The sequence below is a fragment of the Triticum aestivum genome, chromosome 7D, assembly GCF_018294505.1.
Source record: "Triticum aestivum cultivar Chinese Spring chromosome 7D, IWGSC CS RefSeq v2.1, whole genome shotgun sequence".
NCBI classification, from domain to species: Eukaryota; Viridiplantae; Streptophyta; class Magnoliopsida; order Poales; family Poaceae; genus Triticum; species Triticum aestivum.
The window spans coordinates 641,275,309-641,287,535 of NC_057814.1; the positions used below are offsets into that span (position 1 = coordinate 641,275,309).

Here is a 12,227-nt window from a genome sequence, read left to right on the forward strand (position 1 = left end):
TCACTTCTAAGTTGTAACATAAAATTTGCACAATTGGTTCATCTCTGAGTTAATGTTTGCTTGGCCTTACAATTATCAATGCTTATATAACTGTCCAGAATTTTCCAACGTTTTTGGATTTTCACAATTTTCAATGCCATCTACTTGTTATCACAGTTAAAGTAAATGGTACCATTTTTTTTGTCCACTGAGAGGGTTTGTGTATGGAACACGATCGTGTTGTTGACTTGTTTCTCATGGCAATGTTTGATGTTGTTGTCAGGCAATACCAGGGGATTACTTGCTGCTCAATGGTTATGTACAAAACTCATCCAACTAGTGATGGATCTGTACATGGGCGTCGACACCGCTGGGATCTTCGACTGCCGACAAATCTTGCTTCCCTGCTGCCATCACCGCCATCGATGCAGGTACCCTTCCTCCTACAACTCACTCCAGTAGCAGTGATGTACCGCGTTTGGTCCAGCAACACTGTCTTGAAAGTGGAATTTCGTGCAAAAAAACACCATGGTGTTCTAGGATTAGACCCATGTGAAATTACCAACTGAAACACAATGATTCATCAGCATAATAGATATTACATCACAGCTCACTATTTCTGTCAGCCTGTATAAAAACAGCTAGTATTGTTTCAGTTAAGTAGTACTCATTCTTACAAAATGTATAAAGGTGCCCCTGGTAATTCCTTTTCTCCCCGGTAAATGTATTATGTATAGGGTTTCTTCCCCATTTTCACCAACCATTTGTTTTCTTCACCCAGAGACAATTATTTCTGCCTACACCAACCAACCACGAGAAAAGAGAGGGAGAAACAGTAAAATAAGCAGCAAAAGGAGACTTGGAAAGCTGCGAGCCTTTTAAATTTGCTGCCGCTATCTTTGCTAATAACGTTCATTCACACAGTGCGCGAAATATTAGGCTTTGTTTTGTCTCACTCAATGGCATGCTGCTGAATGCTGTTTGTGCCTTCAAGACTGCGACTCCACTGGCCAGCCACCAGCACGAGATCTAAAGCCCGAGTGCTGTTTTTGTAGTGCTGCTCCATAGGATGCTACACCATCACATCTCGTCGTAAATAATCTACACTTGAACGTTAGCAGACAAACCTTGGACGGAGTTTATAAACTACATACTGAACGTAACAGATACTTGCAGACAGCTGCATTGGATGGAGTTAATTAGGTAGCTGACAGGTTGTATTATTTAGTTCAGCTCCCATGCCTATCGGTAGTCGATGCATCCGCATGGATGCCCCCACATGTAATTTTGGACAGACGACACAAGAGATAATTGATCACTACAGGGCATGCACACAAGAGTAAAACAAACGACTGCTAGCTATGCAAATACGACGAGTCTGTGATCGAACGACTGCTCCACTAACTAGCTCTCTCTCTCTCTCTCTCTCTCTGTTTCATGGCCTTTGCTAGCTTTCTAACAGAGATAACGATGGAGTTTTGACACTTGTCCAAAATTAAGCTCCTACATTATTACCTCAAGCAAGCTATCTGGCTATGCACGTGTTGAGCGCCTAGCTAGTTAGGATCAGCATGCGTGATTGATGTTCTCAGACATACTAGTAGCCTAGTAGTTGGGATGGCAGTACAGATTCCTGTATAATAATCTGTCTACGTTGCCAAACCTGCAGTACTGATGCTGCCTGTCTCACAGCGGCAGATCAGGACAGTTGTCGCCTGGCAACGCTGAGCCTTGAAGACCGCGACGGCATTGGGCAGCCACCGGCCAGCGCAAGATCTGAAGCCAAGTTGTAAGTATTTATATGGCGTTGCTCCATGGGGCAGCGATTAGTTTAGTTTAGCAGAGAGGTGGCGCATTGTTTTTTTTTCGCCGACGTCTGAGATCTAAGGCTTTGTTTTGTTTCGCCCAACGGGATGCTTTAGCAATGTCACGTGCTGTCTGCCATGCACAGGTTGATGCACACGCGGCTTGACGACCACGGTGATAGATCTGACGCCGAGTATTGTTGCTATAGTTTTGCTCCATGGGGCAGGGATGCTTTACACTAGCAGGTATCTGCATTGGATGGAGCCAATTAACCAAGTCGGTCTGCATTTATGCACATATCGATAGTTGTTTCATCCACATCCATCCCCAGCTCATTCTAATTAACAAGTACTCATGGGATGCTATGCGTGGAGTGATTAGTTTAGCTACATATATGAATATATCGTTTGTTTGTTTAACTAATATTTCCACCGTCTGGATATTTAATGGTGGGTCTCTCCTCTTTTTCATGGCCTCTACGCACAGATAAGCTAGATATGCATATGAGTGCCATTAGGTGGATCTCAGACCTTGCCAAACCTGAACTACTGATGCTGCCTGTGCCACACCGACCAATCAGGCCAGCATTGCCCGGGAACACCGAGCCTTGAAGACTGCGACGGCACTGGTCATGCACCAGCGTGAGATTTGAAGCCACTGGTAAGTGTTTTTACGGTGTTGCTGCATGGGGCGGTAATTAGTTTGGCGCAAATGATCTGAGGCTTTTGTTTTCTTTCGCCCAACGGGATGCTTTAGCGAGGTCACGTGCTTTCTGCCACGCACAGATTGACGCACGTGCACGTGCCTTGACGACAGTGGTGCGAGATCTGAAGCCGACTAGTGTTGCTGGCTGCGATTAATCTAGTTAGTCATCAGACCTGGCCGTTGGTGCTATCACTACCATCTGCTCATCTCTCTATATATCTTCCCTCCCTCCCGCAGTTAATGCACCACATTTCCACCCTCTGTCCTCAGCTGAGCAACACAACTCTCATCCAGATATCCCTCGCCGGCGACTGCCTCCACGACGTGCGCCGGCCGGACGGCAGGCGCCACCCCTCCCGTGTGTTTACGTAAGTGCTTTTTATTCGTTGCTCTCCTGCCCCTCCTTATACTTGCTAGCAACGACTTACAAGTATAACTAATATCCTCTGTAGTGAGTATCATTTACTGCTATGTTGCATCAACCCTAATGAATTTCTGTTGATTCATCGCTACATCACTAATCCTAAATACATCGCCGCAGGATGGATGCGCTCCTCAGCGCGGCGCAATGGGTGGTGAGCCAGGCGCTGGCCCCCGTTGCTGATGGCATGCTGCAGGCCTGGGGTGACACCAAGAACTTGGGTCTCAACATTGAGGCCTTGAGGATGGAGTTGCTGCTCGTGAAGGCCACCCTCGAAACTGCCAGCCACAAGCAGGTTGATGGCCCGGCCATGCAGGAGCTGCTGGGGAAGCTGCGGGACTCAGCGCTCTCTGCCGAGGATTTGCTGGATGAGCTGGACTACTTTCGCATCCACGACAAGCTCAACGGCACATCCGATGCTGCAGACCAGCATGCCAAGGGCGGGGTCCACGACCTTGCCCTCAATGCTCGTCACTTCGCCAAAGCTGTTGGCAAACTGCCATTTATATCCTCATTCTGTTGTTCTGCTCCCAGCCCTGCAGGCGTTGGTAGAGAAGTAGAAGAGGCAAGACAGCGGGCAAGCTGTTGCGCTTTGCCGCGTGCTATGCAGAGGTCACGCGGGAATTCCTCCTCCGCACCAAATGCCAATGAGGAGGTCAGTGGATGCATGCCCAAGCTCGGTAAACTCCTCCCTTGCTCATCTTCCCCACATGTCCATGATGATCGTTCTGGCCAGCCAACTCTTTGTGGTGCGCCACATGGAGAAACACCAATGCCGCAGTTTAATAGGGCTCATATCTCTGAAAGAATGCGCCACATTGTAGAGCAACTGCAGTCTGTGCGTAAAGAGGTTACCCAGATTCTGCAGAGTTGTGACCCTATGACTATCCCAGATATTTCCCAGAGTCGTCCCATCACCACCAGTCAAAGTATAGAGCCAAAATTGTATGGGAGGGACCATATCATGGATACCATCATACATGATATGACCAACGGTAAATACCTTGGCCATGATGTAACTGTGCTTCCGATTGTCGGTCCAGGAGGAATAGGAAAAACAACTCTGATACAACACATACATAGAAACCAACAAGTTCAAAATCATTTTCAAGTCATTATTTGGATATGTGTGTCACTCAGTTTCAATTTGAATAAGCTGCTAGAAGAGATTAAAACATGCATCCCTCCAGTTGAAGGGGAAAAAGATGGCAAGGTAGAAGATCTGATTGAACAGAGATTAAAATCTAAAAGGTTTTTGCTTGTACTGGATGATATATGGGAGTTTAGTGACAGGGATGATTGGAAAAGGTTATTGTTGCCACTCAAAACATCACAAGAACCGGGTAGCATGATTCTAGTCACAACTCGGTTTCCAGAAATAGCAAAGATGGTTGGAACAGTTAATCATATTGAATTGCAGGGAATAGAATCCGAAGAATTTAGGAAGTTATTCCTTGCATTTATCTTTGGCAATGAGCCTGTTAGAAGTGACAGTATTGTTTGCTCGAGATTGGAAATAAGATAATGGAAAAACTGAGGGGCTCCCCTCTTGCTGCAAAAACAGTTGGTGCATTATTAAGTAAAGACCTTAGTTTGCATCATTGGTTAAGGGTGTTAGAAAGTAAAGGATGGGAGACACAGACCGATGCCAATGGCATTATGCCTGCATTGAAGCTTAGTTATGACCATCTTCCTTTCGAACACCAACAATGTTTCTCCTTTTCTGCATTGTTTCCTGAAGATCACAAGTATAGTGCCACCCAGCTAATCAACTTGTGGATTGGATTAGGTATCTTACAACCTGGTGCACGAAACCAAACACTTCAACTTACAGGCTCGAAGAATTTAAAGGATCTGGTGGCATGGGGATTTTTCAGAGAGGAGAGTCGTTATGGTTATCCATGTTATGTTATGCATGACCTGCTACATAATTTAGCATTGCAAGTTGCATCTCATGAATGTCTTACTGTGCATCATTCTAGTGTGAGATTAGAAGAAATTAATCCAAACATCCACCACTTGTCAATAATCATAGATGATGTTGATAAAATTTCTCTTGAAAAGCTTAAGAGGCAATTGAGAAAACTGAAGACAAGTTTGAATGTCAAACAGTTGCATACTTTGATGTTATTTGGAGAAGTGGATGAAAGCTTTGTCAGCATTCTGGGTGATTTTTTTAGGGAAGCAAATGCTCTTCGTGTTCTCCGTTTGGATGAAACGCCGTATTATGTGGAGTCCATATTACCTAACTTTTCAGCACTTGTTCATCTACGGTACCTATATCTGGGGACAAAGTGTGAGAGTGAGATGCATGTACTACTTATCATTTCTAGATTTTATCATTTAAGGATTTTGGGTCTAGGGTCATGGTACCACAATTGTCATTTGCCCAAAGAGTTGAGCAACCTTGTAAACATGCGTCGGTTTTATACGCCAGCTGATGAGTTGCATTCTGATATTGTCAATGTGGGAAAACTCAAACACTTAGAGGAGTTGATGGTATTTAGAGTCAATAAAAAATTTGAAGGGTTTGAACCATGTCAACTAGAGCATTTGACGGAACTAAGGGAGCTTGGCATCTATAACCTTGAGAATATACACACTAAAGAAGAAGCAGCCAAAACAAATCTGGGAGAGAAAATCCACTTGGAGAAGTTAACATTAGATTGGGATAATGAGCGGTCTAATACCGAGCCAGGTGCAGAAGCAGTTGTCCTTGAGAGCCTTCAACCACATAGATATCTTCAGGAGTTGTGCATTAGAGGGCACAAAGGCTCTTCTTTTCCAACATGGCTGGGTGATAAGGTCACTGTTGAATCTCTTCATCTCTCTGGTGTTTCTTGGCAATGTCTCCCTCCTTTGGGGAAGATGTGGGGCCTTGGTAAAGTAGTATTGGAACATATTCCCGCAATGGAGGAGTTTGTTATAGAGCAAAGCCTTTGCAAGCTAATAAGGGTTGAGCTTGTTGGCTTGGGAAGTTTTGGAAAATGGGTAGCATCACAGGATGCGGATCATATGTTTCCTCTTTTGCAAGTATTGATTATAAAAGACTGCCCTAAACTGTTGGAGCTGCCATTTGCAAGCCATATTATTTACCCATCAGATCAAGACCGGAATAGTGATTGGTTTCCCAAACTGCAAGAGCTTTGTATAGAGAAGTGTCCAGAACTGTTGTTAGTGGCTCATATCCCATGGACGGACACTCTGCATAGTGTGAACATAAGTGATGTAAAGCTACTAGACAGGCTTGTGTACTCAACAAATTCCTTCTTTGGGGGACGCTGTTTGGATATTGCAGGAAAGGATGATTTGCAGAGCTTAGATGAGGTGGTAGCATTCAGCAAGCTGGCATGTCTTGAGCGTTTGTTACTCCACAAGTGCCCAGCTCTGAAGTCAAAGCACCTTCTGCTGTTGACCTCACTGAAGAAGTTGATGGTAGAGGGTTCAGATGGTGTGGTTGTAGAGGGTGATGTGGAATGGCAGCACCCCCTTGAGCATCTTGTGGTGCAGGGCGAGGAATCATGTGGGAAGGAATTGACAGAGCTCCTCACCCACCTCCCAAGCATCTCCAAATTGGAAATCGAAAAATGTGAAAAGATAACACAACTGTCAGTGGGGTTGGATGTGCAACAAACAACATCATCAGCTACGGAGGTGGAGGAGAAAGAAGAAGATGATTCAGGGCTGCTGCTCTTGCCTGCCCAACTCTCTGGCACACTGCAGCTGTTGAGCATCCGGAGTTGTCCAGAGCTGGTCCTGGTGGACCCCCCTTTTCTTCTTGCCAGGGGAGGGCTCCAGGCCCTGCGGTCCCTCAAGACTCTACAAATTTCGTTGTGCCCAAAGATACTATCCGCAAAGAGTTCTCCATTCTGCTGCCCTTTTCCATCCTCTCTGCAACAGCTCCATGTTGAGGGTGTGGAAGGCATGGGGAACCTGGGGCATCTCCTTACCGCTGGGGGACAGCTCATACTGTTAAGCATTGGTGGCTGCCCTGGATTCTTTGCTGGATGGGATCAGGAGTTAAAGCAGCAGCTTCTGAATGGAGGAAAAGAGCAGGAACTGCAACAGCTTGTTTCGCCCCAGAATGGATGCAAACTGCAGGAGCTCTATACGGATGATGCCATGGGAATCCTATCTGTGCCCATCTGCAACCTCCTGTCTTCCTCCCTCAGCATCCTGGGCTTCTTTGGCAACCAAGAGATGGAGTGCTTTACTAAGGACCAAGAGGACGCCCTTCACCTGCTGGTCTCCCTCCAGAAACTGATGTTTATCAACTTGAGCAAGCTTCAGAGCCTCCCTGCAGGGCTGCAAAAGCTCACCAACCTCAAGGAATTATCGGTCTGGTCATGTCCGCTTGTCCGGTCACTGCCAGAGGATGGCCTCCCCAAATCACTTCAAGAATTAGATGTCTGGCGCTGCGGCAGCGCGGAGCTAACACAGCAGTGCCAGGGGTTAGTGGGAACCATCCCAAAAATCTTCCTGTAACTGTGAGACTGGTCCAAGGTAAGAAAAGCTACTTCCTTGTTTGTCCCCATCGCTTCCCAGATCCCACAACCACCCTTGCTTTCCCCCCTGCAACATAATCTAATTAGTGCTTGTTTTCATCTGCTATGCAGGTCTCTGCCTTGGGGCTCCCATGTACATTCTTCTAGCCTTGTACACTTGTCACATAGATGAGGGTCTTGTGGCCTGCTTCTTGTACACAAATCATGTAAGTACATCTAACTTAAAACTTTGCTCCATTCCCCTTGTCTTCTCACTCACATGTTGAGAAAACAGGTCTGATTATCAGTTAGTGCTTCATGAAGTTCCTTTTTATTTTCTTCCTGGACAAAAATCGTGAAATTGGTTTTCTGTGCAGGTGTTTCTTCTCATAGGGTTGTAGCTTCTTTGCTTATAAATTTGGATTTTCATTACTCCTCAAAGATTTGATGGTGTACTAAGTAGTTCCGGTGTGAGAATCAGAATATTACAATAGCATAATTCAGAAATGAATTAGTCTTCGATGCTGCATTATTGATATTACCAGAAACTTTCTACCTTCCTGTATATAAATCTGGTATGTACATCTAACCAGATCTTGACTCCTGAGCTACCATATACCAGTATGCATATCAGATTGCCATTTTTCTTCCCAGAGCAATGAAAATGGTTCTCCTATGAAACAATTGTTTAACAATTGATTCTCCATGTGCCTTGTCTTCGTACTTACAAGTTGATAAAATCACTATAATTTTCAGTTAATGCCTTATTGGAGTTTCTTAGTTTTACTTCCTGGACGAAAATCATAAAACCTTTCATGTATTCATAGGCTTCTACATACTTTGCATTTAAATTTCAGTAGCCATCACTCATCGGGACTTCGTGTACACTACTAAATTGACTGTCGAGATCAAGATATTACCACGAAATGATTGGAGAATAAGTCAGCCTTCAGTGTTCTGCTATTGATACGAGGTTTGTAATTTTTTTATCACTGCTACATGCTATCATTAATAGGTTTCCTGGCGTTCAACATTTTGCTTGACTTGTTGTGCAGGTGTTCTTATCCTTGTTCTCATAGGCTTGTTTGTAATTTGCATTTAAATTTTGGCCGGCATCGCTGGTCAAGACTTGGTGGGTGTACCTGGCAGCTTTGGTTGTGAGGTTCAAAATATCACCACATAATAGGCGAGACTTCTGTGCTTCGCTACTGATATTAAGGTTTGCCATTTTCTCACCCACTGCTACATTACTCTCGATGCCAGATGTTCTAGCATTCACCATTTCTCTTGGTTTGTTAGGTATTCATCATATTTGCTCTGGCATGGTTCCTGGTACTTAGCGTTTTCATATGGTTGTTACTCACAGAGACTTGGCGGTGTACCTAGAAAGTTCAGGTTTGAGGATCAAAAGAAAGGTATAACAGTTTTCAGTTGTTCACCCTTTTCAGTCTTTCCTATTTCAAATAACATGTACTCTCAGAAGCTTACGCGAGTTATGATATTAATTTAGTTGGTACATCATCTTTTCAGCCAGACAAGAATGGTACTACCCGTTGGATCCAACTTCATATATTGAGATGTCAGGCTATCACTGAAAGGTTTGTCTAGTATGTTCGCCCTTTGCATCTATATGGAAGGTGGTTCTGTAATTGTTCGCTTTTCTGCACAAAAGTAGGAATGTGAATGGACCTATTAGGCTGTGTGCATATGTGAATGTGAATGTGAATGTGTTTTCAAAGTTTCAGACGGAACAAAGATTCTTCCTTTGCTTGATAGCCCTGGCATGTGGTACAGCTCTGGAACTACACAACACATTAGTTGAAATAGTGAATAGTCGTGGAGGTAATAGGCTGTGTGCATATTTCAGAACCTATTAGGAATAATCAAAACAAACTTATTATGTTCACATCTGCATCTTGACTTTATATTACCTAGATATTTGTTGACCTCTACATCTCGGGAAAACATTACATCAGTTTGTACTATACTGTCCTCTAGCGTTTGGATCATTCTGCATCATTCCCTGCTAGAACGGTGACAAGTGCTTAATTACATTTTTTTTTTGTGTGGATTGCTTCTCTTTGCCAGCACATATAAGATGGAAGGCAGTGGCGAAATGATCAGTGCTTGCTTCACGGCAATAAAAATGAAACAGCACACTACTGCTTTTCATTTGGATGGAGTAGATCACTCAAAACACCAGCACGCATACTGCTTGGTATACATACCACTGTAGGTTCAACTAGAACTCAGCAATGTGCACGCAAGCACCTCGGCCATTCTAGCACTTGCCTTGGCTTGAGCATCCTGGCATGGCAGCGCTTCGCTACTCTGGCCTGCTTCGTCACCGACTTATATGTTTGCGTTTCCTATTATAACTGTATCCTAGATTATTGGATCTAGCTAGGCCAAACTGCACGATGTACAGATTGTGCCGTCTCTCGCGGGAGCTTCTCAGCCTCCCAATTTGTATCGTTGTAACACTACTGCTCATCGAATGCAATACAGAGTGATTCAACTCATCTGTTATCTGTCTAAATTCAGAAAGGCACACCGTTAACAATGAATTGCCTCAGTAATGACAGTAACTACTCTGTTTCCTTCAGAAAATATATCTTTTTCTCTTCAGCCAGACACGACATCCCTGCCTTACACTGTATCCACCCAAAATAACAAGGAACTGAACAGTTGATGGACAGCAACAACCGACACATTCAATAACGCCACGCTACCAAGCTGCCATGTTCTCAACCTACATGTAATGAAATCTCTCTTCAGAGATTCTACCGCTGGAAGTACTCCCTACTTTATTAGACCAAACAAAATGGTTTCTACTAAATGTATAGAAAGAAAAAGGGCACTTAAAAAAGGCTCCACCCGACACAGTGTATAGCTCGCCACAGCCCTTGTGCACTGAAAACCAACCAAAGTATCAGCAAACAAAGTAATAAATAAATACATGTCGCCTGAAACCTGGGTAGGAAGAAAGCCTGGCTTCCAAACAGTTATGAGCACTAATTTCATAATAAAAAGTCTTACATCCAACATTTCAAAGCACCTGGCTATCATCAGTTCGATTTCAGCTGATGATGTGTAACATCCTTTCTTGGTGCTGATTGCTGTTATTCTTTTTCCACGGTTGATTGCCTGCAATTCTGTAAACTACATATTGCTTGCAGCTATTAGACTCTGTTCATAGCTAATTTTTTTAAAATAATACATTTTTTTATTAATTTTCATAAATATTACGCTGAGTAATTTTTTTTTAAAAATAATACACCGTCGGCCCGCTGCAAGCCAACTGGGCCTAGTCGGCCCACAACAGGCTGATTGGACTCCAGTCGGCCTACAGCTGGCCGACTGGCCCCTGTCGGCCCACTGTGGGCTGATTGCGTCCTGTCGGCCCACTGTGGGCTGATTCCTTATCTATACAAAAAATATAGAATGTGTATGAAAAAACATTGACACCAAAAAAATATGTTTGAAAAGTTGACATTTTTTCAAATACATGATTAAAAATTGTTAAATGGCACCCCCCCTCCCATTTCGCAAAATGCCCCATATACTGGGACGTACTATGGCGTTTTTTATAAATGCCTTCAATTCAATATGGACGGAGGCGTTACCACATGACATGTGTGGTTAGCTATCTTATGCTAAGTTGAGACAAGTATTTGTGGAAGAAGAAGAAGAAGAACGGGAATATGGACTGAGGCGTTCCGTGTAAGCGCCTTGCTTACTACGACATTTGAAGGCATTTTCTAAAGAACGCCTCTAGTCAAGCCAATCTAAGGCATTTAATAAAACGCCTTCTAGGAAATGCCTTTAAAACTCAGCCGTGTTGTAGTGTCAACAGCTCCGTCCGCGCGGAACACGCAGCATGTACCGCGACGTCGACGGTGACACCAACCAACCACAACTCAGCAGCACCAGGCCATACACCAAGACTGGATCACGGGAGAGATAAGATAGGTTTCACTTGTCCTCTACTCCAAGTCTCTCTCTCTCCATCACACTTTTATATATACCCCATACACGGGTCAGATCAATATACAACATAATATTCAGCCATCTCATATTTTGCACAATCACCAGTTATTTTATAGGAATGTCATCACCACTTGATTGTTGCTTTGCTAGACTGAAAAGCTTATAGCCTCCTTTTCTTTCCATGTGTTTCATTCATTGCGGCTATCTCCATCCTTTGGAAATAACAAATCAAATATCAAATATGAAATGGCTAACTCGCACATACTTTTAATGATACTATTCGGAAATCATTTAATACCTTGGTGATTGTGTTAGATTACTTGGAAAGAAACAAAGCTAATCAATAAACCTATTAACAATGTACTGATATTGTGTATTGGCTGGCTTTGATGTAACTATTGCTTAGTTTGTTTATTCATATCATCAGATGGCATGTCATGATTTGGACAATAAATTTATTTGCTCCTGTCGTGGAATTGTCACGGCAGATGTCCTCGAGCTAGGACTTAGTCGTGGAGCCATCGCAAATAGGAAGCTTGAAAGGGTTATGCGGGACAAGGGACACGAAGGTTTATACTGGTTCGGCCCCTTACGGTGAAGGTAAAAGCCTACATCCAGTTCGAGGTGTTATTGATTAGGGTTACGATCGCCAGGGAGCTAAACAGCTACGCCCGGCTCTCGATGATCTTGTTGTCGCCCTTAAACCGCTGCCGGGTCGTCCCTTTATATAGGGAGGCTGACGCCCAGCAACCCTTAGAGTCCCGGCCGGCTCATAAGAGTGTCCGGCTCGGACTCTAAACAATACTTGCCTTATACTACAAGTTCTATTATAGTAATGATTG

The 12,227-nt window shown here is 43.9% G+C and overlaps 1 pseudogene; it reads left to right on the forward strand.

Moving 5' to 3' along the window:
• Positions 1–2,708: 2,708 nt before the first annotated feature.
• On the forward strand, positions 2,709–9,587 carry LOC123167671 (putative disease resistance protein RGA3; annotated as a pseudogene).
• The last annotated feature ends 2,640 nt before the right edge of the window (positions 9,588–12,227 follow it).